The sequence below is a fragment of the Talpa occidentalis genome, unplaced genomic scaffold, assembly GCF_014898055.3.
Source record: "Talpa occidentalis isolate TD23 unplaced genomic scaffold, MPIMG_talOcc4v2.1 talOcc4.10, whole genome shotgun sequence".
Lineage (NCBI taxonomy): Eukaryota > Metazoa > Chordata > Mammalia > Eulipotyphla > Talpidae > Talpa > Talpa occidentalis.
In genome coordinates, this window is record NW_023600993.1 from 25,929,920 (window position 1) to 25,955,443 (window position 25,524).

The following is a 25,524-nucleotide window of genomic DNA, read 5'->3' on the forward strand; positions in this document are numbered from 1 at the left end:
TTCCCACAACAGTCTCACTATACCACCCTCTCTGTTTATTTCCACCTAAATTTTTTCTGCTTTAGTTCAAAAATCACTCAGCAGATGCATAATCTTTTTTAACATTTATAACATTACTATACTCCTTCGTTGTTTTATTTTTCTTATCATGACCCTTTCCCTTTCAAATTAAGTGCCACATAGGATATCATGTTTACTTATGCAGTGTTCTAATTTGTTACTGATGGTCGTCCGTTTATGGCCACATTGATATTTTTGACAATATCTTCGAACCATTTAAAACTTCTTGTTCCTGCCTTCATTTTATTTAACAACCCCTCTGTTTTGATGAGGGACTTGTGTTATCAAGGGAGCAAGACAGGTTGTTCTGAAAATTTGTTTTCTATGACATGTTCCAGAAATTTTTCATATGAGTTAAACATCCCTAAGTAAAATTTTAAAATATTTTGCTTTCTCTACTTTCTAAACAAGTAAGCTCATTAGGATGTAAGAAGTTTAAGCAGCATTGTTATATTATAGACTTAATTTAATTAATTTTAAAATTACCTGGAAAATCTTGACATTTAAATATCAATACTACTAGTAACAAACTGAGATATGTTTCGTAATTGATTACAGTATTCCAGTATACTGCATGGTGGTTAATAATTACTGAGCAAAAAGAAACATTCACAAATATTTTTATTTTAACCATATAAACCAGCTTAGATTTTAATCTACCTTATCCTAGTTCATAGACCCAGTAGGAAGATATACAAAATGCTCCAAAAGCCCCAAGAAATAGTTTGTCTGTTTATATACATCTGGTGAAAGGATTTAAGTGTCTACTGTCATCTTATCCTGAGAAATGCTGAGATAAGATGCCTTTCATCTCTTCTTGACAAACTGTATTCCCTAAAATTTATGCAAGACAGGCTAATTGAAATAATATGCTTAAGTTTCAGAGGAAAAATCGAGCTTTCAGGTTTCATAAAAAAGATGAGGCCTGTAATAAATTAAGAAACAAACATGCACTGTCAGATAATATAGTTCTGTCTAATTAACACTAATTTTAGCTTCCTTTTCCCAGTCTTCCTTGGTTATGGGACATGTAAAGAAAGGTATGTGAATGCCAAGATTACCTTACATCTAGGCATGATATAGCTTTTGACAATGGAATATAAGCAAGGGAATCTGGAGGTGATATTTTTCTCCTATCCTCAGATGCAAAGTTTTTAAATAGAATTTTTTCTCATTGACTTCCAATTTTCTTCTTTCCTCCTTCAAGGAACTCAAGGCAATATTGAGAGCTGCTTCCTGTATGACTGAGTAAACTTCTAACAACTCCCTCAGCTAACAACAGTAATCTCTGGGAAATACAGCCTGCAGATTTGGGAATGGAGTTGATCTTGAATTAAATGATGGGCATGGGTTGAGTTAAACATTTTTTATGACTTGCAGCCTGAGAGCAATAAACCATCAGCCCTCTATGGCAGCTAAAACTCTGACTTTAAAAAATCATAAGCTTAATAACACTAAGAAAAATTGGAAAGTAAGGAGAGACTTTTGGAAAGATCAGGAGAAGAGAAGCCCCAGATTCTGTCTGTAAACCATTCCAGAATCTATGCTGACTGCAAGTAAAGTTATGGAGAAAAACAATTATATGAGATTTCAGCTGCTAACTGAAAAATTTAGTGTACAGTTTGAGCCCAATCAAGTTAAAACCAAATGTCAACACTCTTCATTGAGTTATAACATAACATAAAATCCCCACAATGCAACACTCACATTATCCATGATGCAATCAAAAAATGATTGACATACAAAAGTACAAAAAGTTACTGATTCTTAAGAGAAAAAATAAAAGTCAATGAAAGCTGACTTCCAAATAGCCCTGATTTGGAAATTAGTATATAACTTTAAAGCAGTTATTATGAGGAAGCTAAATGAGATAAAAGAAAATATACTTCCAATGAATAAGAACATAGGAGAGCTTAGTAAAGAAATAAAATTTGAAAAATAATGAAATGGACAGTCTGATCCTGAATGTTATATTAACTGAAATGTTAAAAATCACTAGCTTGAAGTTGCTTTAATTAGGCTAAATATGTTTTTCTGGGTGAATTTGATAGTATATTACATATGTTAGCAACACTTCTTTAAAACTCAGATAAAATAAGCTTCACAACTATCAATGAAGCTTACCCAAAGTTTCAATACCTGTATGCATGTGTATGTCTTAATTATATATATCATTATATCCACTGTATTTCTATAATATACATTACACATCACTTTGCATTACATACTACTTAAAACATCCACTGGTGTGTGAACACACACGCAGTATAGAATGTGTATGATGCATTGTATGACATAATATGCAATATGATTTATTGCATTTATTATACTATATATATGTTATATGGTATATGTGAACATGCACACACATGCCAGTGCATGTTTTAAACATAGGTAGGAGGGCACCCAATGGTCTGTTGTAAAGGCCCATGGGTACTTTGGTGGTGGGGCTGGCATGTTGACTTACATCTGAGGATGTGTGAAACTTTCCCCCTAAATCGTAAACAGCATTGTAAACCAATCTTACCTAATTAAAAAAGAAGTAAAAAAAAAAATTAAATAACAGACTAGACCAGATGAAAAGAAAAAACTTGAAGCTAGGCACTATAGAACTACCAAAGAAACTTGCTGAAAAATTTACATATATATTGTGTATTACATGTGGTATAACATAATATATATGCTGTTATATATGGGCATTTATGTGTAAATACATATTATATAATACACAAATTTTATCTTTAAACTGGTTACCATAAACGAGCCAAATATGATAGATAGATAATGAAAATCAATGAGTGTATTAAGAATACAGTAAACATAATGAAAAGAAAAATGGCAACAATTGGTAAAAGAAAATCATACAGCAATCTGTGTGGTGGGGTAAGGAAATTTCATGAGTGTGAGTCTATAACACATATGTAATATGTGTTATATTAATTTGTATGGTTTTAAATGAAATATTGCTACAATACAGTAGAAACATATGTATAAATCAGAAAAGTTGAAATAAATGTAATGTGGCACATTCCAGTCAAAAAGAAGTTTTTGTATCTATCTATATTAATGACATAACAAAATAGAATCTAATATAAAAATCATAGCTAGCCATGAAAATCACGGCTAATTATTGAAGAAAAGAGCAATTTATAGTGAAGACATGCTATTTATAAATTTTGTCTAACAAAACATATCAAAAATGAATAAAACAAAACTGAAATTATTGAAAAAATGAACAAATCCCTAAGAATTATTGAATATGTTCACACAGTTCTCTTAGAAACAGATGGACCAAGCAGACAGAATGAAAGGACAATAAAACATTTAAATAATATAAACAGTTTAATTTTACAAATATGAATTAGTAGATTTTACAGAATCCTATACTAAACGAAAACACGTTTTTTTTCAGGAATGCAGGGATTATTAACAAAAAGTGTTCATAATCCAGAGCCTAAATAAGGTCTCCACAAATTTAAGTAACTAAAATGAAATAAAACTGAAATCTAATAATAAAAAGTGACCACTCCATAAGAAAATTCTTAAGCTAAAATAAAAGAGAAAAATATTTTAAAATAGTACATGGAATGAAAGTAATTTCTGATAGGAATTACAGTGTAGAGTCAAATGATAAGATTCTATTGGTAAAGTTCTCTTATGAGCTATTATGCACTAAGATGAAAATATACTTAAATATGTAAGGTATCACTGAACAAATCCCAAAATTATTAGAAAGAAAATTAAAAATGAGGACATAATGAAATAAGAAATGTGGGATTTTTAAAGCTATTTTTTTGAAGAATTAATACAAAAATTTAGCTGGCAATATTAATTAAAAACTAGGTAATGATGGCACAATCGAACAGCTCTAGCAATTAATTATTCCATAACTAGAAATAATATGGATATATGCTGAGAGTCATTTAAATACCAACTGAGAAATAGGAGAGATTCTTTATATTTACATGTGTAGCAAAGATGCCAGAGTCTCCTCTAGTCAATTTATAAACTCAATTAAATGCCAATTTAAAAAAAATACCAACAATGTATTCTATGAATTTTCTAAGCTTTTTATAGAATTCAAATAACAGATAAAAGACTAGTGAAAAATAAAAGTCAAATAATTTTTATTTATTTATTTATTTATTTGTTTGTTTGTTTGTTTGTTTGTTTGTTTATACAAGCACTGGGTACAGTCAGAAGCTTGGGAGGGTGAGAGAATTCACCAGAGCGAGAGTGGGGAGCAGAACAGGCAGACCAATGAAATACACTGCTGAGGGGAGCAGCAGGCGGCAGGAGAGGTCTGCACGCCATGAGAGACCGTTGCCCGACAGCCAGGGATGGAACCGGGGCTGCAGAGGCTGCGGGCAGCCTCGCAACCCAGCACTCAACCACTGTGCCACCAGAGAGGACCGAAAGTCAAATAATTTTTATGAACAATTTTCACACAATGAAAGATAAATATGTGACTTAATGGGTGAGTCAGAAAACTAGGTAGTGTAGGGCAAGGGGTTAAGCACAGCATTGTGAAGCTATCCACAGCCTCTGCAGCTCAAGTTGGATCCCCACCAGCCAGGGGGCTACCCACATGGTGCAGCAGACCTCTCCTGTCTAGCCCGCTGCTCCCTCAGCAGTGTATTTCAGTCAGTCTGCCTGTTGTGTTCCCTACTCAGTCTCTGGTGAATCCTTTTACCACCCACACATCTGGCCTGCACCCCCATTCTTGTATGCATAAATAAATAAATCTTTTTAAAAAAAGGAAAGAGGGCCTCCCTGGTGGTGAAAGGGATTAAGACACAACCTATGAAGCTGTCCTCAGCCACTGCAGCATAAGTTAGATCCCCAGCCAGGGAGTTACCCACATGGTGCAACAGACCTCTCTTGTCTTGCCTACTGTTCCCCTCAGCAGTGTATTTCAGTCAGTCTGCCTGTTCTGCTCTCCTCTGTCTCTGGTGAGTCCTGTCACTCCCCTCCACCCACGCCCCCCACATCTCTGGCCTGTGCCCCAGTTCTTGTATGCATAAATAAATAAATCTTTATTAAAAAAATAGAAAGAAAGATAAGTAGATGGTGTATACATGTATCAGATCATCACAATGTACTTTAAATACATTACAATTTCATTAGTCACTTATACCTCAAAAATGCTGAAAAGGAATAACAAGAGAGCAGAGAAGAAGAACAAGAGGTAGGGGAGAAGGGAGGGTTACTGAAGGAGGATTTTGGAGAAGGGCAGAGAAGGGAAGTGGAAGGAAGATGAGGAAAAGAAGAATGTGGTCTTGTCCCAAATCTATCAAGTCTTAATATCACACTGTGATGAGGACAGTAGATATTGGTTACATGAAAACTTATTGCTATCACCTAATTTTAGAAGTTTAAAAAACTTATTTTTTTTATAAATTTGCAATTTTATTTGTCAGTTATACCTGAATATATATGCTGAAAAGGAAAAAAAAATAAAACAAGGGATAGGGGAAGATGTCAAGTCTTAATATAATGCAATAATTTGAAGAGTATGATATTATATGAAAAATCAGTGCCAGGGCCTCATTTAAAAAAAAAATTAAAAAGTACAACTAGAACTTTAAGTTGGAAATGATTTGTTCAAGTCTCCTAGTGTATTGGTAGCTGATTCCAGCCAAAAATTCTTGTCCCTGAATTCTAGGACTTTGTTAATGTCCCTCGGCATATATCCATATTATTTCAAGTTATGGCCTCATTAATTTCTAAAGCTGATCAATTGTGCTATCATTACCTATTTTAACATTAATATTGCCAGCTAAATTTTTGTATTAATTCCTAAAAAAAAAAAGCCCAGCGTTAACAGTACCAAAAAAAGTTATTACAGCACATGTTACTTTCTTATACACTGTTACACAAGTAGAGATTTTCTAAGCCATGATAATCTAAATAGGGTAATAATACTAAACAATACTAAAGGTCAGCATCTTAAAACATATATCCTGTTTTTGTTGCTTAATTGACATTTCTGATGTGGGTCAGTTTGATGTCTGCTCCATATAGTCACTCAGTGGCCCAGGCTGATGTAGGTAGACTCCAACACTGGATAGCTAGACTGTCTGGACATTTGATCTCATCTGTGGCTGTGAGTGGTCAAGGAGAACCACAGGAATTTAACAGAGGCTCTTCATTGCCTCAGCTCCAAAGCAGCAAGTATTGGCTCCATTCACAGTCATTGATGAGGACTCATAACATGGTCTGTCTGACTGTAAATAAAGAGAGAATATGGAGTCCTATTTATCTAAAAAGGGAAGAAGAGCTGAACTTGGTAAACCCTGGATTCCAATGATGTATAGGAAAGTGAAAGTAACTCTAAAATTGGTTAGGCTGATTTTGCATATCAGAGTCATTCTTTCCTCTTGGGGCTTTCAGTTTTCGGTTTTTTTGTTTTTGTTTTTTTTTTATTGTATTCCTGAATACCTGCATCTGTACCCCATCCTAGAAATGTATATATTACAATTATATGATAATGTAAATCAGTGAATTTTGTTCTGTGTGGTTAAAATGCTGAAGAAAAAGAAAGAAGCTCAAATAATGGGCTCGAAACTTGCCGGTGGTTTCCAGGGATCTGCTAGATTTTTAGAGTGATGAAGGCAGAGCCACAGTCCACCAAATTGTAACTTCTGGGCCTGAAAGGATTCAAACAGCTTCCTAAAATATTTAGCCTTTTTATAGAAAAAAAAATTATTTGGTGTCTGTGTTAAGAAGAAAATCTGAAGCAAAAAGACTATTAGTAAACTCACAGAATTTTTTATTTAGTTTACTTTTCATAACATTTTTCTTAATACAATTAAGATTAAAATACAAAAAATATGATGTGTAAGATTTTAATGCCATAGTGATTTTTCAATCTATACAATTTATACCAGGAAGCAAAGGTCAATCAACTCTTTAATAAAGATTAGTAATCAAAAAGGAAGATGTTTTGAAACTGATATAGTAAATTTAAATCTAGTTTTATGCCAAAATGTAATCTACAGATACTCTTTGATGAACAATTCAAAATTGAAAAATCAGCCCTAAAGAAATAGTCCCTCAGTTTTGAAACCATGCCCATCAGTAGCTTTCGCTCTGGGTAATACACTTTGTACTTAGTATTCTACAATTTGTAATTACTATGTTGATACTGTCAATGTCATGGAAAGAACCCCCTGCCTTATTGTAAAATAGAGAGCAGGTAGCATGTTGTCTATTTATGCGAAATATAGTTACACATTTATGGATATATATGCCCATAGATTAGCCAAGCACAGAAGGGATGGCCGTTTGCCTAGTGGTATTTTGAGACATTTTAATTTTGTTCCTTTTTTATTTGGATTCCCTCTCCATGCCCTCCCAACCCCCCCACCTTTTGTCTCCCATACCCTATAAATTTTACAAATGGGCTTTTGTTTACAAAAGAAAAAGAGAAACTTTATTTAATGATGAGTTTTGGAGAACACAAATCTGCATAGTGTGCTTTAGATCTAGAATTTGGGCCTACAGTTGGACTTCCAGTAAGATCTTTGTAGTCTTGTGAAATACTAACACTGTGGATATGTCTCAGTTTTCAACTAGGTACACACACAAACACACACACACACACACACACACACTCTCCATTGTTAAGTTATGGAGAACAGATTTAAAATCAAATACCCTATATTTCATTAGAAATGGGTTATACCTGTTTAATTGTCAAGGCTCATTCATAGACCTTCTAATTTCATCTCATTGTCCAGAAGTCAAATATGGTTTTACAAGTTCTGAATAACCTGGTAAACTTTGTCTTTGTCCGTGCAAATAAAGGAACAGTGTCCATGTGGTGGAAATCAGTGTATCTCAGAAACAGGAACTTAACGGGAGAGGCAGGATCAGCCCCCATGGTTTGATGAGTATTAGGTTATGTTCGGTGTCCGTGTTGGCATTTTCAGGGGCTAAAGCTTCTCTTCTCCCCATGTATTCTCTACTGCTTCTGCTTCGTTTTCTCTTTCAATTTTGGACTTAGTTTTTAAATATCAAAAACATCTTTTGCAAGTTTCCATAGGAGGTTGAGAATACTTCATGCTGAAGTGGATCCAGAAGGGGAGTGATGATGGGGTTTAAGCAGAAGGTCTGTTGGACAGACAGCCACTGCATGGATCTGCCCCACAGCCAGACGGACTGCCGTGCTGACACTGCACAGGCCTCAGCTGCACCAAAAACAGGGGTCCCTCAGGGCAGCCAGTTCAGAGAAGGAAGCACACAGAGCTCTGGGGTCTAGGGTGGGGAAGATGAACCCCCCCCCAAACACAAAGGCTCTGTCTAGATGCTGAGATTTCTTTCCCAAAAGATGCTGACAAGAAATAGGCAATTGAGTCAATAGTCATTGTTTGATGCTCAGATCTGTGAGTGACAGGTTGCTTAAACCTCTTTAGTTGCTTCCTCCTGTTTCTTCTGGTTCCTCTTCTGATTTAGATCTATCCCCATGAAAGTACTACATGCATTCATTTGGAAGGAAGTGTCTGGGTTTGCATTCTCAGCAAAGCGTCCCTGTGTGCACGTAAGGACCAGTGTTCATTTACGGTCTGCCTGTGAGAACACAGAGGGTCCAGGGAGATCATTTTCTTCTCTTGCACACAGCCGACTACTGAGGAACATGGCTGCCTGGCAAGGGAGCTGTGCCATCTGAACATTTGGTTTCTCGTCTCCCAAGTCCTTTTTGTTTTTGATCGTGACATTTCTTCATGCTCAGATGCATACATGATGTAACATTTTTTGTTGATGTTCTGAAATGTGTTTTAGAGTTATTTTGGCTTTGCACAAAATAAGAATGGGAAACTAAACTTTTCTGGTTGAAATGCTAATCATCTCCCCCCCTCCTTCTTATTTCCCTGCCTTTCTGTACCACATATATTTATATGGCTTTAAACCTAAGACTGGTGTTTAATAGACCCTAGACTGTTTTGTTGGAAAGAGGGCAAATGAGAAATCTCTCTAGGGGACTTGTGGGCCTTTATTGTGGAGGGGGAGAATGCCCTAAAGGGGAGTTCCTCACAGCCTAATTGTTGAGGAATGATGGAAGTTCAACAGCATGGAAATTGTACTTCTCGCTTCAGCTGAAAAGGTGCTTACAAAGGTAGCTGGGCTATTTTAGCAATTTGCCTTATTTTGAAAATCCAATTTGGAAGCTTCATTAAAGGGCACTAATTCAGTGTCTTGGGGGAATATGTGTTTAAAGGAGCTTGTCAACAATCTTAGATGTTTGCCGGTGTGTAGGTGATCTCAACTCCCCAAGCAGGGGTTACCTGGTTACATGGATGCGCTTTCATTTCAAACATGATAACAAATAAATTCAGTAGCACCCGGATCAGAAGAGTAACAGTACCACTTCATCTCACATGTTTGCCACTTTCCATTGCTAAAGTTAGGATGTTTTCAGTGCATCCTGGAGTGCATCCTTTCAGTGCATTGTGGAGGTGTTACCCAGAGGTACAATAAGGTAGAAAACAGTTTTAGTGAGTTTACTGGTAGTTGATATGTGGCAGGTCAAGGACCTTACAGAATGGTAACTGTTTCAAATTGGTTAAGGAAATACCTTTTCTGAAGGCATAGAAGAATCACTTACTGCTCACTGCCTGCCTAATATTCCCAGGAGCATATTTTAGTCCCACATTGGGATACAAAATTTAAAATTGGATAGCTGGATGCTAATTAGCTGCATGGCCTCAAATAAACTTGAGCCTTCTGCAGGTCCCCATTTGTTGACAAAATATTATGAGAAAGGTAGGAAAATTGAGTTGAAGCAAGTTAATGTTATTCTTTGGGATGCTTTTTTTTTTTTTTAAATAAAGGTCAACATCCTGGTGATATTGCAACAAATTTTGTCATCAAATTTGTCTATGTACTGTTCCATATTGAAACATTCTGTCATGTTCTTTTATATAATCACTGGAGTTTGTACAAAGAGGGCTGAGTTCCCCTTCCAAATCAACCCCTCCCCCCCATAGCTGTAATTTCTATTCCAGTTTATAGGATCCAGTGCCTTTTTTTTTTTTTTTTTAGCAAAATCTGACTCATTCTAGGAAGACTTTGTATTATGAGCAAGCTGTTAAGGTTTCCTGTTTGTAGATTACCCATCCATCCATTCATGAGAAGCGTAGGTATATTCCTGTCCAGGAAGAAAATTAAATAAACCCATCTGAATGCCATGTAGTTCCAATTGTGTGAATTTAACACACTGCACAACTTGTAGTAACAATTTCTTGCCCTCAAAAGTAGACTTTTTAAAACATGGTTTGAGAGGAAGGAAAAGGGAAGAGAATTAAAAGTACTTTTTATTAATTGTCCTTGACTTCATATGACTGGAATAAGGGTTTGGGGTGGGGAGATGCCTGTCAAAATGCCATTGGAGAAGACTGAATATAAGCACTCACAAAGGGTTTCCGTTCAAGGTCCTGATTTCTTTAGGCTTCATTTGCCTGAAATCTCATACAGCAGACTCATTGTTATTCCAGCAAGAGCTAATTCCCAAGTGAGACAGTTTTTGTAATATTTGGAAAATAATTATCTATTCATCAAGGACCAGTACAACCTTATCCTATTTTTTCCATAATTTTATAGAACTACACATATCATGTTGATGATTTGTAGTCATTATCTTAGCATATATAAACATGGCTCCAGCTGTTGAAATTACATTTGTATAAAAAGTAGAAGATGCTTCCCCTAATTTTTTATGCCATCTGGCATTAGGAATAGTTGTCAATAAATGAATCTAAAAAGGACATGGAAATTTTTAAGACATGTTTTATGCAAGTTATTTATTTGTTGTCTGTTCATTGGGTTACTAATTGCAGTTGGTAAAAGTTGATTTTCTCCTTTTTAATTTATTGTGGGATGGGGCGTTCAATGCACCAGTTTCAGAGTTATTCAGCATTTACATTTCAGAAGCTGAATGCTGGATACTGTCAAAATGAGCTTTGGCAATTCCACGCAGGCGTGTACAACTATAATTTTGCTTCACATTAATAACAACCTAGCAAAGAAGCCCAGAATCAAGTGCCTTACTCCCAGCTGGGGGCAGAAAGCCAGAGTGATATATCTTGGCTGGTGACCTATAATGTTGAAAAAGTAGGCTCCACATTCACTCAGAAGTGGGCGGCATTCCGGAAATGTATTCCCTCTCCTTAATTTTTTTTTTTGATAGTGTGTGCCCTGAGACAATGAATAAAAAAAAAATGAATTACATATAATAAAAATAGCACATTTCCAAAACAAACGGAAATGCAGCGCTTTTATTTCTTCGGATGTCAACTCTGTTCCCTGCCCCACGCCCTCCCCTGCCCGGTCTCTGCGGCACCTCTGTGACTCTGTGATTCTAAATCAGTGCTCGGGTGGGCAGCCGGCTGGGCAGTCGCCCACAGCGAGAACACTTGGCACTGCACGCCGGCACTTTGGTCTTGCTGAAAGCGGCGGATCTTTGCGCGCACCGAGACTACAGATTCATTTGGGTGGAGTGAGGTGTTATTATTGTGGGATATTCTCTGCAGAGTTGGCCTGGAGAGTGAGCACCAGAGCGAGGGAGTGATAAGGCTTGGCCAAGTGTCCGCAGGAGCCGCGAGGCGCCCCCTGAGCGGTACGCCGGAGGGCACGGGCGCGCAGGGCCGGGTGGGGGTGCTTAGCGCGTGCCGGCGGGGAGCGGGGAGGCGGTGTGGAGGGGCAGGGGGCAACGTGCCAGTTTTCTCTCTGATTAATGATGCTCACGCTGCCGCGCGTGGCTCATGCGCTTTGTCTCTAGCCTTGGGGCTGGCCAGGGGAATGGATGGCACGGCGCGCGCCGGGCGCACAGGGCAGGTGCCCTGTTCTGACTCCAGCAACTCTGGCCGCGCCGGGTGTCAGGGAGGCCGACGACCCCCTTCGGCGCCCAGCCGCGGCCATCTCCCGGGTGTGGCGGGTCGGGGCACTGGAGTCTGCAGTCGGAGCAGCTGCGGGGCCACTTGCAACGCGCGAATCGCCTCCAGCCGGGGCGGGGACCGGACGCGGCTGGGGCTGCGGGGAGGAGCCGGGCGCCGCCCCCAGTGCCAGTGCCAGCCGCGTGGGAGGGCAGGGACTCGTGGAGGGGCAGACGACGGAGGCGGGAGGCAGGGGACGCGGGACCGAGGTGCAGACCGAGGCTGGCTAGTTCAGGGTGGAAGTGACAGCGTGACAGAGTCACGGACAGGTGGGAGCAGTTAGACCGCTTGACGTGGCGACCAGAACAGAGAGAGAGGGAGAGAGAGAGAGAAAGAGAGAGAGGCTGGCAGCGTGCGCCCTCCCCTCCAGCCGCCTTCCTCTGTCGGAGGGACCTAGGGGCACTGACTGGGAGAGGCGGGAGATGCGGGCACAGAAAACAGGAAGAGGAACCCCGCTTTTCTAGGGGGACTGAGAGGCTCGGAGGGGCAAACCGACCGACTCACTCCCAGACTGACAGCCAGGGAGAGTGGCAGCTCCAAGAACAGAGCCCAGGAAATCGAGAATCCCGCGCAGAACTGCCAGGCTGTGCTGACAGACGGTCAGACAGACAGAGGTGCAGAGGGACAGACTGGCAGACAGGAGGAGGCGGGGGCACGTTCACCCCACAACCAGCGGGGCAGAGAAGGCAGCGGCGCCCCCTGAGCGCGTCCGGAGCAGCACAAGCAGCAGGGGCATCGGGGTCGCGAGCAGAAGCCACCACCACCGCCCAACAGTGGCCCCTAGTCTCTTGAGGATCCCAGTTTATGCTGCAGAAAGCGCCTCTTAGTAACAGTTCAATAAATCGGCCGAAAAAACAAAACAAAAAAGCCAAGCCAAACCAAACAAATTCAGCCAAATCAGTAACTGAGAAACAATAATATTAATAAAAGCCAAAAGCTAGATCAAATCCATCAAGACACCACGACGCTGGGGGGATATCCACTGTTTCCTCAAGGTAATAATCAAGGTCTTCAACGTGAATATTGCACACCTTTTGTGGTCTTTTTTTTTTTTCTCCTTTCTGCCATCTGTTTTGTTTTCTAATTGTTTGTACTTTGTATTTCTCCTTTGTGTTTGTAGAAAGTTGTTGTTGTTATATGTATGTATCTATACATACATATATAGTGTGATTTTATATTTATTCAATGGAGGGAGGTAGAGTCCCTACCCTAAATGAGGCAGAATATGGAAAACTGGTAGTGAATGGAAAAGGACAGTTCTTTTCATTAGAGAAGTCTGCAGTGATTTATGCAGGTTTTGTGGTAGAAAGTTTGGAATGCACTTATTTCATTTGAAAGAGAATTATACAAGAGGCAAAAGTTGTAATCTGTTTGTTGTTCTGGCACAATTTGGGGTCCTGGCTTCCCAGCGTATTAGGGGGAAAAGACTATCCGTTTTATTTTTACGTGTTTGGAATCCATTTACTATCTTCTGTGAATATGGTAGAAGAATTGAGTTGAATTAGACAGGTGTTTGGAAAGTTTCTTAAGAGAAATTGATTCATTCAATGTTTGTGCATAGAAGAAGACACAGAATTAGGACTGAGAGGAAGCCTAAAAAGAAAACAAAGAGGGATTTTTGAAGTTTATAGGTATGACACTTCAGCCTCTCCAAACAAGGATGATCTCCCCCAAAGTTGAAATGAATCCGTACCAGATTTGGTTCAAACTCTGAATTAACGCAAATAATGCCCACCCCTTCCTCATTTGCTTTGGAGATTAATATGCTATGATTATTTTAAATAAACAGAAATAGAATGACAAGATTTTTTTATTTGGTAAAAGTTAGAAAACCTTTGACACACACTTTAAAATAAATGCATCTACTTCTTTGATGCCCTGTATTTGTGTCACCACAGGATTTGTCTGTCTTAATACGATTTTAGTTAATGTCATTTTCACAAAAGACAGTCATTTGGAAGCTGAAAGCTCTAGCTATGTTTTGTTCAAATAGCTCAATAACCTACTATCTTGGCAGTAATTGCTTCTGTTACACTAATATGAATCTCTCTGAGAAATTATGTATGTGCTTTCCAGATTTATATGGATCTTTAAGGTATGTATTTGTGCAGAATCCTATAATTCTTTCTTATCACATTCTTTTGATTTTTATATCACTCAACTAGCAAAATTACGTTTTAGATTTTTCTGGTGATGTGAGTTATACTTTAAGAATTACACTAATAGAAGATGCAAAAATCTACCTATTATTATCTGTGCTTATCAATATCATTATGATTTGATATAAATGTAATTTTTAAGACATTTGGAGTGCTGTGGATATGTGTCTTGATTTACCCTCTCGGGGCATGATTTATGTTATTTGATAAATAGTAGAACTAAGTTGCTGTAGGGGAGGTAAATGTCTATTTAACAGAGTACTTTGTTTGGGTGCAGTGAAATTTATACAACTCTAGGAATTGACTTTCAGCTTCTCAGTGACTTAATTTCACTGCATGCTGATTTCTCTTTTACAGTATTCAGCTCAGACCGAGACAGGTTTGTGTGCACTATTAGATTTGCAAATTGCTGGTCTCCCAGTGACTTTTCCCTCTTAGATCCCAGCTGAGTATGGTTACCTTGAGAACTGTGGCATTAGCCCTGTTAGAGCATGCTCCACTGGGGAGTTCGGTGCAGTCTATTTTTAATGCTATTTAATGAAGGAGCGAGCGCCTCACTCAGCAATAAAAGAAGCATGATGGAAGACAGCAGTGCATGGTTATGGATACTGGAGAAGGATATTTGGAAAGGCACAGACTGGCTGCTGGATATGGTAATTTCAATTAGCTCTATGTTATACTAATAGGAATCAATTGATTTTAGGGAGAGAATTACACATGAATAGTGTGATATGTTTTCATAACCTCTTCAGTAATTCTTGGAAAGAAGACTCAATTATTTGAATGCCTTAAAACTTAAGGGAGATACTAACCAGGGAGTTCTTGCATACATGCTATTTTTAACACAAGCTGTCAGATTCTGGGGTGGTGAGAAGTGCAGAAATAATTTCAGATTCTTAAAATGTTGCTCTAGTCCTGGGTTTAGAGCTTGTGGCATATTCTGGGCATAAAATAACTAACATCCCTTTAAGATATTGTGGCAACTTGAAGAGTTCTACTTTGTGAATTATTTTCATCTTCTATTAAAAGTTAGAGTCTAGGTCCAGAATTGTGGCAACTAAGTAAAGCAGGAAGTTTTGTTGAACTTGATAGTATATTTGAGTTGTTTTCTCTCCTTGCTTTGAGATAAGCACAATGGATTATCTTACTGAAGGTCAAATATTTTTAAAATGTAGATAGCAGAGGCTGCACTGATAATTTTTAGAATACTATAATGAGAGAGACAATGTCTTAATATTATAGTGAGTAGCACATAAGAAGCCATCTGTCTGCAATATTTGCATATATGCAGAACACCTGTCTTAAGGTAGAAAGTGAGAAGTTTCCATCAGCAATGTCTCTGCTGGTCATTTTCATAGGAACAACATATATAATCTGGTTATTCTTTGTTCAGAGTGAAGCTAGGTAAACAAATACATGAGTAGTTTCAAAATTAATAAACATAAAGTGAGTTTTTATTGTGTGGAGAATCATATAACTGTTATTAAATGAAGCTGTTAGAACAATGTATAAAGTTGTTCTGTGTTTGCCAATTTGAAAGTATCCATTAAAAAAAAGGCAAATGCATTGCAAAGAGTTGCTGCAATGTGTTGTGGTCATTTTATGTTTTCTACTTTGTACTTCAGGGGAAAGGGGAATGGAATTAATCTACTCTGGCTAGAATATTTCCTTAGTGATCATGCTGTTTGGACCACAATGCTGAGACCTTTCTCGAGGTTCTCAATTCAGTGGGCATTCTCATCTGAAGTCGATGTGCATTTTGTCTGTGGACAAGATAATGATAAGCTACATGAGTAGAGTGGGCTAGTCAGCCACTGAAGACACAATATACAGCATAGCCAGGAGTAGATCTGATTGAGAATGCTCATTAGCATGGGGAGGCAGTTTGAAGTCCATACGGTTGGAAATTGCAAATGAGCCATTTGTATATGTTAGTTTAATTCAGATCTGCTTTGCAACAAGGTTAGGAAAGAATATGGGGCTTAAAAGTGATGTCGACACTGAAAGCCATTTCTTCAAATGGTAAGTACTGGCATCATTCTAACTGGTACCACACGGTGGTAGCGTATTTTGAAATTTCTGAATCTCTAATCAGAAAAAGAATTGGCTTCCTTAAAAATGCATTATGTCACCTGAAAAGTTCTGAACATATTTTAAGTGAGTGATGATGAACTTATAAAATACATACGTCTACTCTTTAGACAAAGGATCTTAATTTTTTTAGGAAATCTTTGGTTCCAGAGCCTCTGCATTTTTGCTGACTTTGTTTTATTTTCCATTCTAACATTTAAAGTGAAATATGATGAATGATTTCAAGCAATAAGTAAATGCTGAAAGACTATTAAAAGTGAAAAATAATATTAGCAAGATATATCTGTGACAGGATTGTTTTTCTCAAGCTATCTTTGCTTCTGAGTGTTAGTTTCTAAAAGGTGTTATGCCAAGTTACAATAAATTGGTTTTTTTCAGTGCCTCAGTCTTATGACTTAAATTTATTTTGCTCATCTAGGTTTAATCTTGGCCCTGAATGTTCAAAGTCTTTGCTTGTATTTATATCATAACCATTTCATTTCTATATGAATTAGATATGCGTTGAGATACAGTGCATTTAAATTATATACATTAATATGATATGCTGGGTAAATAATAAAGTGCTTGGGATGTAATATCAAGTACATTCAGCAGATTTTTAATGTTCAGCAATGTTATTACCTTCTGGTTTCAAAAACCTCTGCAGTCTGATGAGATTTTCTTAAGGCATAAGGTGTCTACATATTATTTTGAATTTACCTTTCTTTAAAATTACTGAGACATATGTGCACCCTGGGAAATACTATGCAGGTAAACCAAAAAGTGAATCAAAATTATATCAGGACAATTAAGGAGATATTAAAAAACAAAAGAATTGAAATTACAAACCAACTATTTTCCAGTTACATTCTTAGCATAATGATATGCTCTTCTTGTCAACTTAGACCTTAATTTTACCACGTAGAGAGGGCACTAATGATGTCTATGACCAAATAGATCAATATTTTAAATTATCCTACGTATTTTTCCCAAGGAAATTTCTTCTGAGAGTTTTTTATAACCTCTGCTTAGTATGTGTGTAATGTCACAGATTATGTAACATTTTTATAAGTTTTATAATCAATTTCTATCTGTTGACATCTATTAGGATAAAACAATAGTTATGACCTACTAAAATGCAGAATTAGTCCAAAATTGTCTCACTCAAGACACATATTCATAATTAGCACTCTCACATTTTCATATAACATTTTTAAAGTAATAACTTGTTAGTTGTTCATTTCATCTACCAAAAGAAAATAATTTCATGTTCTCCAAGTAAAATGGGTCCACTAATAATTATTTCTTTTAAAAATAGGCCTATCACATTCTTACATTTATGCTACTTTAAGATAATGCAACAATTCTTATATTAGGAATCCATCCGCTGTGGATAGCACACAAAATATGTATATTTTCTTATCTAAATAATAACTGTAAATGACAACATCAGTTTTAAGAAAAATGAAAAATAAAATATGGCTGTAATTGAAAGGAAGGATTTAAACTTTTCAAGAGGAAAACAAGTACGCCACTTTTTATTTCAAATATTTTGGCAAATTTTGTAGAGAATAAGTGACATGTTGTGGTTAACATTTCTATGCAGAATGGAATAATGCGATAAACAATTTTTCCTGCAGGTTTTTTCATTGAGATATGTTCACATAGCCTATATACTTAGATAAACCCAGTAATCTCTCCCTGATACCCATACAAGCTAGGAAATAATTCCTTGTGATAGAAACATGCCAAAAAAGAACTTAGTGACTTATCAGCCAGATTTGGTACTGGAATTCTTAATAATGGATCCACATGCTCTTATATGTGTATTATTCATGGTTGCTTCTTTATTACTCACTAAATACTTGAGATAAGTAAGAATAGGGCTCTCTCCAGGGAACTATATTAGAGGAATGGTATTCAACTATTTAGCAGATTTCTTCTAATTTCCAATACAGAATACTTTAAAACATTCCAACCCATAACATCATACCTTAAAAGAAAAAAAGTTAATACACATGAACATATTTTGATTAAGTTGAAATTCAGAATCCATATCAATAATTGAAGAGAAATATTTCGACATCTTCAGAGAACAAAACGGAACATCAATTTCTGAAAGTTTTTCTGTTGTGTAATCCCCAATACAATGTAAATCAGCCAAGCTCAGCGATCATCTAATTATGCAGGAACCTGAATTGTTTCTAGGTGATCTCATCACTGTTACGTAAAATCTGGAAGAATCAAGTCATGGGTCTGCAGAGAAAGAAGGAAAGGTGTGGAAACTCACTGAAATTCAGGGATGATACATAATTGATTGACATTTATTTGCTCATAAACTCAACAAGACAATAAATTGCTATCAAATTGTTCTTGTAGCTTTTTTGAAACCACAAACTAAAATCTTCATGTGAAGGTCTAATATTTATTGATAGAACAATATCTATAGTCCACATTGACATGGTTTTCTTCCATGTTGCTTGTTAATATGTACATAACACTGGTGAAAAATCCCAGCATTGCTGGCGTCTGACTTAATTTAATCATCAGAATGCTGCTAGACAAAAAATAAGTAGATTTCATGTGAGTATGTAGCAGAATCAAGTTTTTTTGCACTTGCAAGCTTCAAATCCTCATTGCTTTTTTAAAATGCCATTTGAAAAAATGAGAGTGATAAAACATTTGGTTGGAAATGTGGCACTTCACTTCCCTTTTTAAGAGAAGGAAGAATCGCGTTCATAGTTAAATGGTGAATCTTTAAGCCAACATAGCGCACACACAGTTGTGTTAAAATTGCTGTTGAATTCTGCCAACATTTACTTAATTGTCAGGACTATATATAGCATTTCTATGATGCTATTTCTTTTATTATCTGACTTATGGGAATGCTTGAGCTAACATTTTTATATCCCAGAATTATGTTTGTTTATTTTAAATTTACTTAGATATGTTGGTACCATAAGGATTTTAGAAAATTATCAAACAACTGACAGCACTAAAGACAAATTTGAAACTCCCACTGCCAACAACTGGCTGATATTAATGATCCTTTACTTTCTTCACTCTGGTGTTGATTCAACTTTGGTCACAGCACATATTTCCTTAGTAAAGATTAAAATCTTTCTCCAACCCTGGAATTCTCACATAATCACTAACAGAGTTCTGGAAAGATAAAATAATACAGCCTGCAATCATGTCCGTGTACATGCTGCTGCTATCTACTTAAGCACGGTTAAGCCTTCCAACAACTGGTGCCTCATCTTTAATTATTATTATAATTATCTTCATCCAGAGCTCTGGATGACTTAGTATTTTTTCAGCTTCAAGTGGTTAGATATGAGTGTTTATATATTAAAAAAAAAATTACATTTTCTAGGACAGAGATGCAAATGTCCTTCCAAGAGAAGCACTGTTATTAGCGAAATGATCATGTCTACATTATTTGTCAGATATGTTGTGAGACGCAATAGACTGAGAGATGTTTTGAATTCATCAAAAGTGAGCTGCCCATCAAAACTCAGATTAAGACTAATGAAGGGGTGATGTACCAAAGGTGTGCTCCTGACTTCAGGGAGTGGAAGCAGGTAACTGGGCTGTGCAAATGAAAGAGGGCTTTACTGCAGAGGCCTGCAGTCCTCTCGGGGAGTCTGCAGTTTAGAGACATGCTCAAATTTTGAATTAAAATAAGATGTCTAGGGAAGCTAGACCTTTAAGGTGTTAAATCCAAATCTCACTTCTCCAAAGACTTACCTCCATAAATTTTCAACTTACTACCTGAACAGCCAGTCCTGGGCTGAGCTGCTGAGATTGAGTAAATAGTTAATAGTGTGACTATGGCCAAGACTACATCTGTAGGAAGTTTCTGCAGGTAAAAATGTCACTATTCCAATCTAAACAAATTACATTAGTAATTTAGTTAATGTAACATTAGTAATTTAGTTAATTCCTCTTTGCTTCAATTTTCTCATTTATAAAGTAGGATAAGGCCTACCTTGCAGGCTTGAGTAAGAAACAAAATACCTGGCATATAGGCATTATTCACTAAAAATAAACCATCATCCTTTCATATAAAATCTTTAGAGAAAGATTTAACCTAATTACATGCATGAACTAAACCACCCTTTAAGAATTTTTTCTTTAGTAATTTGAGTATAGCTCTCTTCCATTTTCACCCTCTGAAATTTTTGACTGTGAAAACTGAAGACTAACTTTACTCTTTCTGTGCTTATGAAATATCAAAGGCCAAACCAATGTATTAACTAACCTAGAAGATAGGCATTACATAAGCCTCATGATGTAGTAAGTCTGTATCTTCTGTCAGCCTCTAAGGGAAAGAATGACCCAATTCAGAGTTGTCTAAACTGTGAATATATAGGTGTTATTTCTCCCAAACATTTTGATTGTCATTTCTACCATCTTAAAATGATGGCTAATGAGCCAAATCATTCTATAGGAAGGGCTTGGAATGCACCCATGAAGGAATAACCTTAAATCCCATACTGGTAGGTGGGAATAGCGAGCAGCACATTCACAATGGCCTGGCAAATGGACATGTTTTTCACTGACCTCTGAGATATTAAAGCAAGCGGCACTTTGGACTTGCTAGCCTCCCCACAGAAGGCTTTGCTTTCTTGTTGCCAAGCTCTGAGTGGAAGCTGTTCACACAGGGCAGGCAGCTCATCTGGCTTTTGTTCCTCAAGTACGGCACTTCATTTGGTTAAAAGAAGACATTTCTCTACCTGTGAGAAAATGGCAGAGAAGGGAAAAACTTTTCTCCCAGTTGGGTTTAATCAGTTGGTTCCTTTTTCAGGGAAAGGAGAACCACAAGTAGGGTTCAGCACAGAAGAGGGATTATATAAAGCAGTAAATTAGTCAGATAATCTCATATTTTAAATTATAATTTGAATACTAGTGATTGTCTTGAGGGATATCTCAGTAAGAAAGGTATCTAGTGACGTTCCTCAGAAGAAATCTGGCAATAAATTTATATAATCCTCTGCTTTTCTAATATTTGCTGGAAAACAAATAGCAAACAAAGGGTAGACCTTTTCTATATAATGAAATCATATATAGAGAATAGATTAGAAGATTAGAAGGCAGGGGGTGGAACGGGCAATTTTGATAAATTAGGACCTTCCCCATGGTGGACTGTTTCTTCCTGCTTTAAGCAGAATAGTTTTAACCTTCTCTTTCTGCAAATGTGTACATGTATATATATATATACACACACACACATCTATGTGTGTGTGTATAATTTGTATATGTCAATATAATACAAATGTTTAAATACAAGAGTTATTTAATCACATTAAATAAAGAAGTAATTTAGTCCAAAAGCACACTTCTCAATTCTTTCACTGTCCTTATTTACATGTGGCAGATATTTAATCAAAGTGGGTTGAATTTAAAATTGGCCTTAATATTGGTTATTGCATCTAACATTCAGTATTTAAAATTAGCTCTAAGTAATGTTTTAATTGTATTTTTCCCTAAAGTTTCAGCTTAAGTGGATTTGACGTTCATCTGTCTGAAAAAATAAGAACAAAAATGTGTCCTTATATGTAGAATTATAACTGCATTATTTTGGCTGTCTGAAGAAGTTTCTGAAGAAGTTTCTTCTTCAGATCTTGGGCAGTGATTAGGGCTTCTATAAGAATAACAAGTCCCCTGAAACATCAGTCTGCTTAAATTGAATACATATAGTGCTGTTCCATTTAGGTAGAAAGGAATTACAGTTAACACTCATTAATATGGCCCCAGGAAAAGGGATGAAATTATAGCTTGTTTACAAACAATTTTCAAATCATTAGTGCACAGAGCTAAAGACAACTCATGTTTACTGGTCACATGCATGGTGAAGGTGACCCAGGATATGGGGAAAGCCTTTATTCTTCTAAAGGATGAGGCAAATAGCCAGTGCTGGATTAGAAGGCAGGGGCAGGGAGGGAATACTGATAAATATTCCTTCCCCATGGTGGTCTGTTTTTCCTGCTTTAAGCAGAATAGTTCCAACCAAGATTTGCCCTTCTCTTTCTGCAAATAGGAATAGCTATAGAACTAATGAGGGTTAAATGGCAAACCATTTAATCTACATAGGACCATAGAGAACTGGATTAATGTTTTATCCCTATTTTAAAAATAATGCTAGTCCAAAAGGAAGAGTTATAGCTGATTAAGGGTAATGTGAGTCTTCTTTCTTAATTTACTGCCTACACTTTAAGATACACTAAGAAAACTCTGATAGATTACTCACCCATCTACTCCCAAAGTGAAGCAGAATCAGTTACCTTAATCTTAACCAGGTGAGGAGCACAATCTCTTTCTTTTCTGAGACTGTGCAGCCTGCAGGAATATGTAGAAAGCAATACATTTTGACATAGCTGTTATTTTCATCAGGGAACCAGAAAAATATATTCTGGACCATGCTATATCAAAGTAGGTGAACTTGCACGCAAGCTGAATTGAGGAGAGCTGAGTTCTTGTGTGGCACTCAGCAAGTCTTGTCTTCGCATTAGATATTAGAATCATTCATTCATTTATTCATTCTTGTTTTTCAAATATTTATTGAGGGCTTTCCATGTGTCAAGTCTCATGCTAAGTACTTGAGAAATGTGCTGTGTAGGATTTTATAGGCAGTTGGAAGAGATACGTGCATTTTAACACTTTGAACAATGAATTGAATAATTCAGAGTATGTGGGAACTCCAAAATGAGAGACGCATAACATCTTGGATAAAAAAGTATTATAAATTGGTTTTGACAAATTAGAAAAGTATTTTTCAACCAGCAAAGTTAGGAAAATAGATAAGGAGTATACCTGAAGGGTAGAAACTATTGTTTCTAGCAAACAAACATGGAAAATGAGCTCCATTGGTAGGTGACCGTGGAAAAGTTTTGTTGATGGTAGTACACCACTAACTAAAACTATCAGTTGGGAAATTCTCACAAGAGAAAAGTCTACTGATTGAGACAAGTGTATGTGGAATTGGGATAAGCCATTCATGTCTTCTTTTTAGATTTATAAAATAATGCTTTCATAATATTACTTATTAGAGCTGAAAGCAACAGATTGCTTGAATTGACATTATAAACTACAAAGATCAAGTTCATATCAGATGATTCTAAAATATCTATTTAAAAGTAGGTTTTTCTAAAGGCTAGTAATTCCTTGAGTTTGTTTTGAGAGTCCACATGTGTGTTTGAGAAAGGGAACTGAAATATTTACAGTATATTATGAAAGTCCTTAACTGGAGGCCAACCAAAGTTATTATGATGATGTCACAATATATGTAAGTCAACCCATTATGCTGTATATCTTAAATTTAGCAATGATGTATGTCAATTGTATCTCATTAAACTGGAAAAATATTCCTGAATCAAATAACAACCAAAAAAGTCCAAATAGATTTTAAAAATGGTGCCAGTGAGTACAGGGACAGGTGATTACATATGGTTCCACAGATATTTAATCTAAAGATTACCTGAGGATAATTTTATTTTCTTTAAGGATGCAATTATTTCTGTTAGCAAAAATAAAATTTAGGCATTTGAAGTGAGAGGTACCTGGATACATTGCCTTAGACTTGTTTTATGTTCAATTGTCTTACCCTGAGACACTGAAAAAGAACTTACTTTTAGTAGCTATCCATAAAGCCACAAGATTACACCAGATATCAAAAATTTCTTCCTGTTTATAATTTGTAGGATTCAATTACATTATTTTATATAACATGCACAGATCAGTTTTATATTGAATGGTTCATAAATTTTGGTTATGTTTTCATTTTAGCCTTGAAAATAAACACTAATACTACAAAATAAGAGTGATTAGATTGTACTTTTATCAAGAATAGCTGTTTTTATAAGAAAAGAGTATTTAGGATCACAGACCTGGGTTAAGATGACACTCTACAACTTAATGCTAAGCTTTTTAGCCTTTTTTTTAAAGATTTATTTATTTATGCATACAAGAGCTGCGGGGTACAGGCCAGAGGTGCAGGGTGGGTGAGAGGATTCACCAGAGAAAAAGTGGGGAACAGAACAGGCAGATCGACCGACGTACACTGCTAAGGGGAGCAGTGGGGCGAGTCAGGAGAGGTCTCCTGCGCCATTTGGGTTGCTTCCTGGCCAGGGATTGAACTTGTCTTGCAGTGGCTGCGGATTGCTTCATAGTGCTGTGCTTAACCCCTTGTGCCACCAGGGAGGCCCAAGTTTTTAAGCTTTTTAAACTTTAGCTTCCTCATTTCTAATATGGGCTTACTATATGAATTAAAGTTCTTAGCCCAGTTTTAATTATTATTATTTAGTTATTCTGGAAACTCATATTTTTAGTTTGTTTTTTCCTTATCACCTACTTTTGCTCAATTCCATGGGCTTCACACAAATAATACAACTCCTACAAATACTCTCATTCTTGAGAATATTTTCATGATATGGCAGTTATATTGTTTTTTTTTTTTTTTCATTCATATTTGGAGTTCATTTTCAAGACAGCCATACTATCCAGGATAAACACTGCCAACTCAATGATTTGGTAAGGAAAGGTCATCCTCAACACCTAAAATTCAGAGGATTTTATAGAAATGCTCCTTTGCACAAACAGCAGCATTTGACATTTTATAAGCTTGGGTGGACGTAGACCTTAGAGAGAGAGAGAGTGAGAGAGAGAGAGAGAGAGAGAGAGAGACTTGAGCATGGATGATTTAGAATTCCACATGTACAAAAATGCCATACAGTATCTTTCATTGTCTATCGATGATGACCCAGGAGATATGATGGTGACTCCAAGGCTGATTTACAAAGGTAACTAGATCACCTTCTAGATTCATCTAGAAATAGAGTTTCAATTTAGTCTTAATCCTCTCCTAGGAGAAATTAGGGACTTCATCAAAGAACTAGAGATGATGTCTATTAAAGTTGGGGTAGCCTTACAACCTGTACCTTTGCATATAAAACCAATAGCCCTGTACAACAGAAGCCCATTTCTATAACCAGAGACTTGCCCAACCAATCTAGCAAGAGAAGATCGCTTGCTCTAAAGTCAGTTTTTTGTTTGGTTGGTTTGGTTTTCTGCAATGACTAGAAACACTATTTCATTATTCTGATCCTGATTGTGAAAATAGTCTGGTTATATGTTTTTAGAAAGGACGAGGATATCTCCTGTCTCATTGTTTAGAGTTTATGTCCTCAGGCTTAGATTGGGATCCAACCATTTGCACCATTAGTCAAGGAATTTGCAGCAGTGAGACAGACCTAGTCCTGCAAACTTGAAAAGACTGATCTGAACTTATCTAACTTATTGAA

The 25,524-nt window shown here is 36.7% G+C and overlaps 1 protein-coding gene across 1 annotated transcript in view; it reads left to right on the forward strand.

The window, feature by feature from the left end:
* Positions 1-12,782: 12,782 nt before the first annotated feature.
* Positions 12,783-25,524, forward strand: part of ARPP21 (cAMP regulated phosphoprotein 21) — a 152,074-nt gene continuing 139,332 nt past the window's right edge. The window contains exon 1 of the mRNA XM_037526146.2: positions 12,783-12,988. The gene's annotated coding sequence lies outside the window, so the exon portion shown is untranslated. The remainder of the gene's footprint in view (positions 12,989-25,524) is intronic.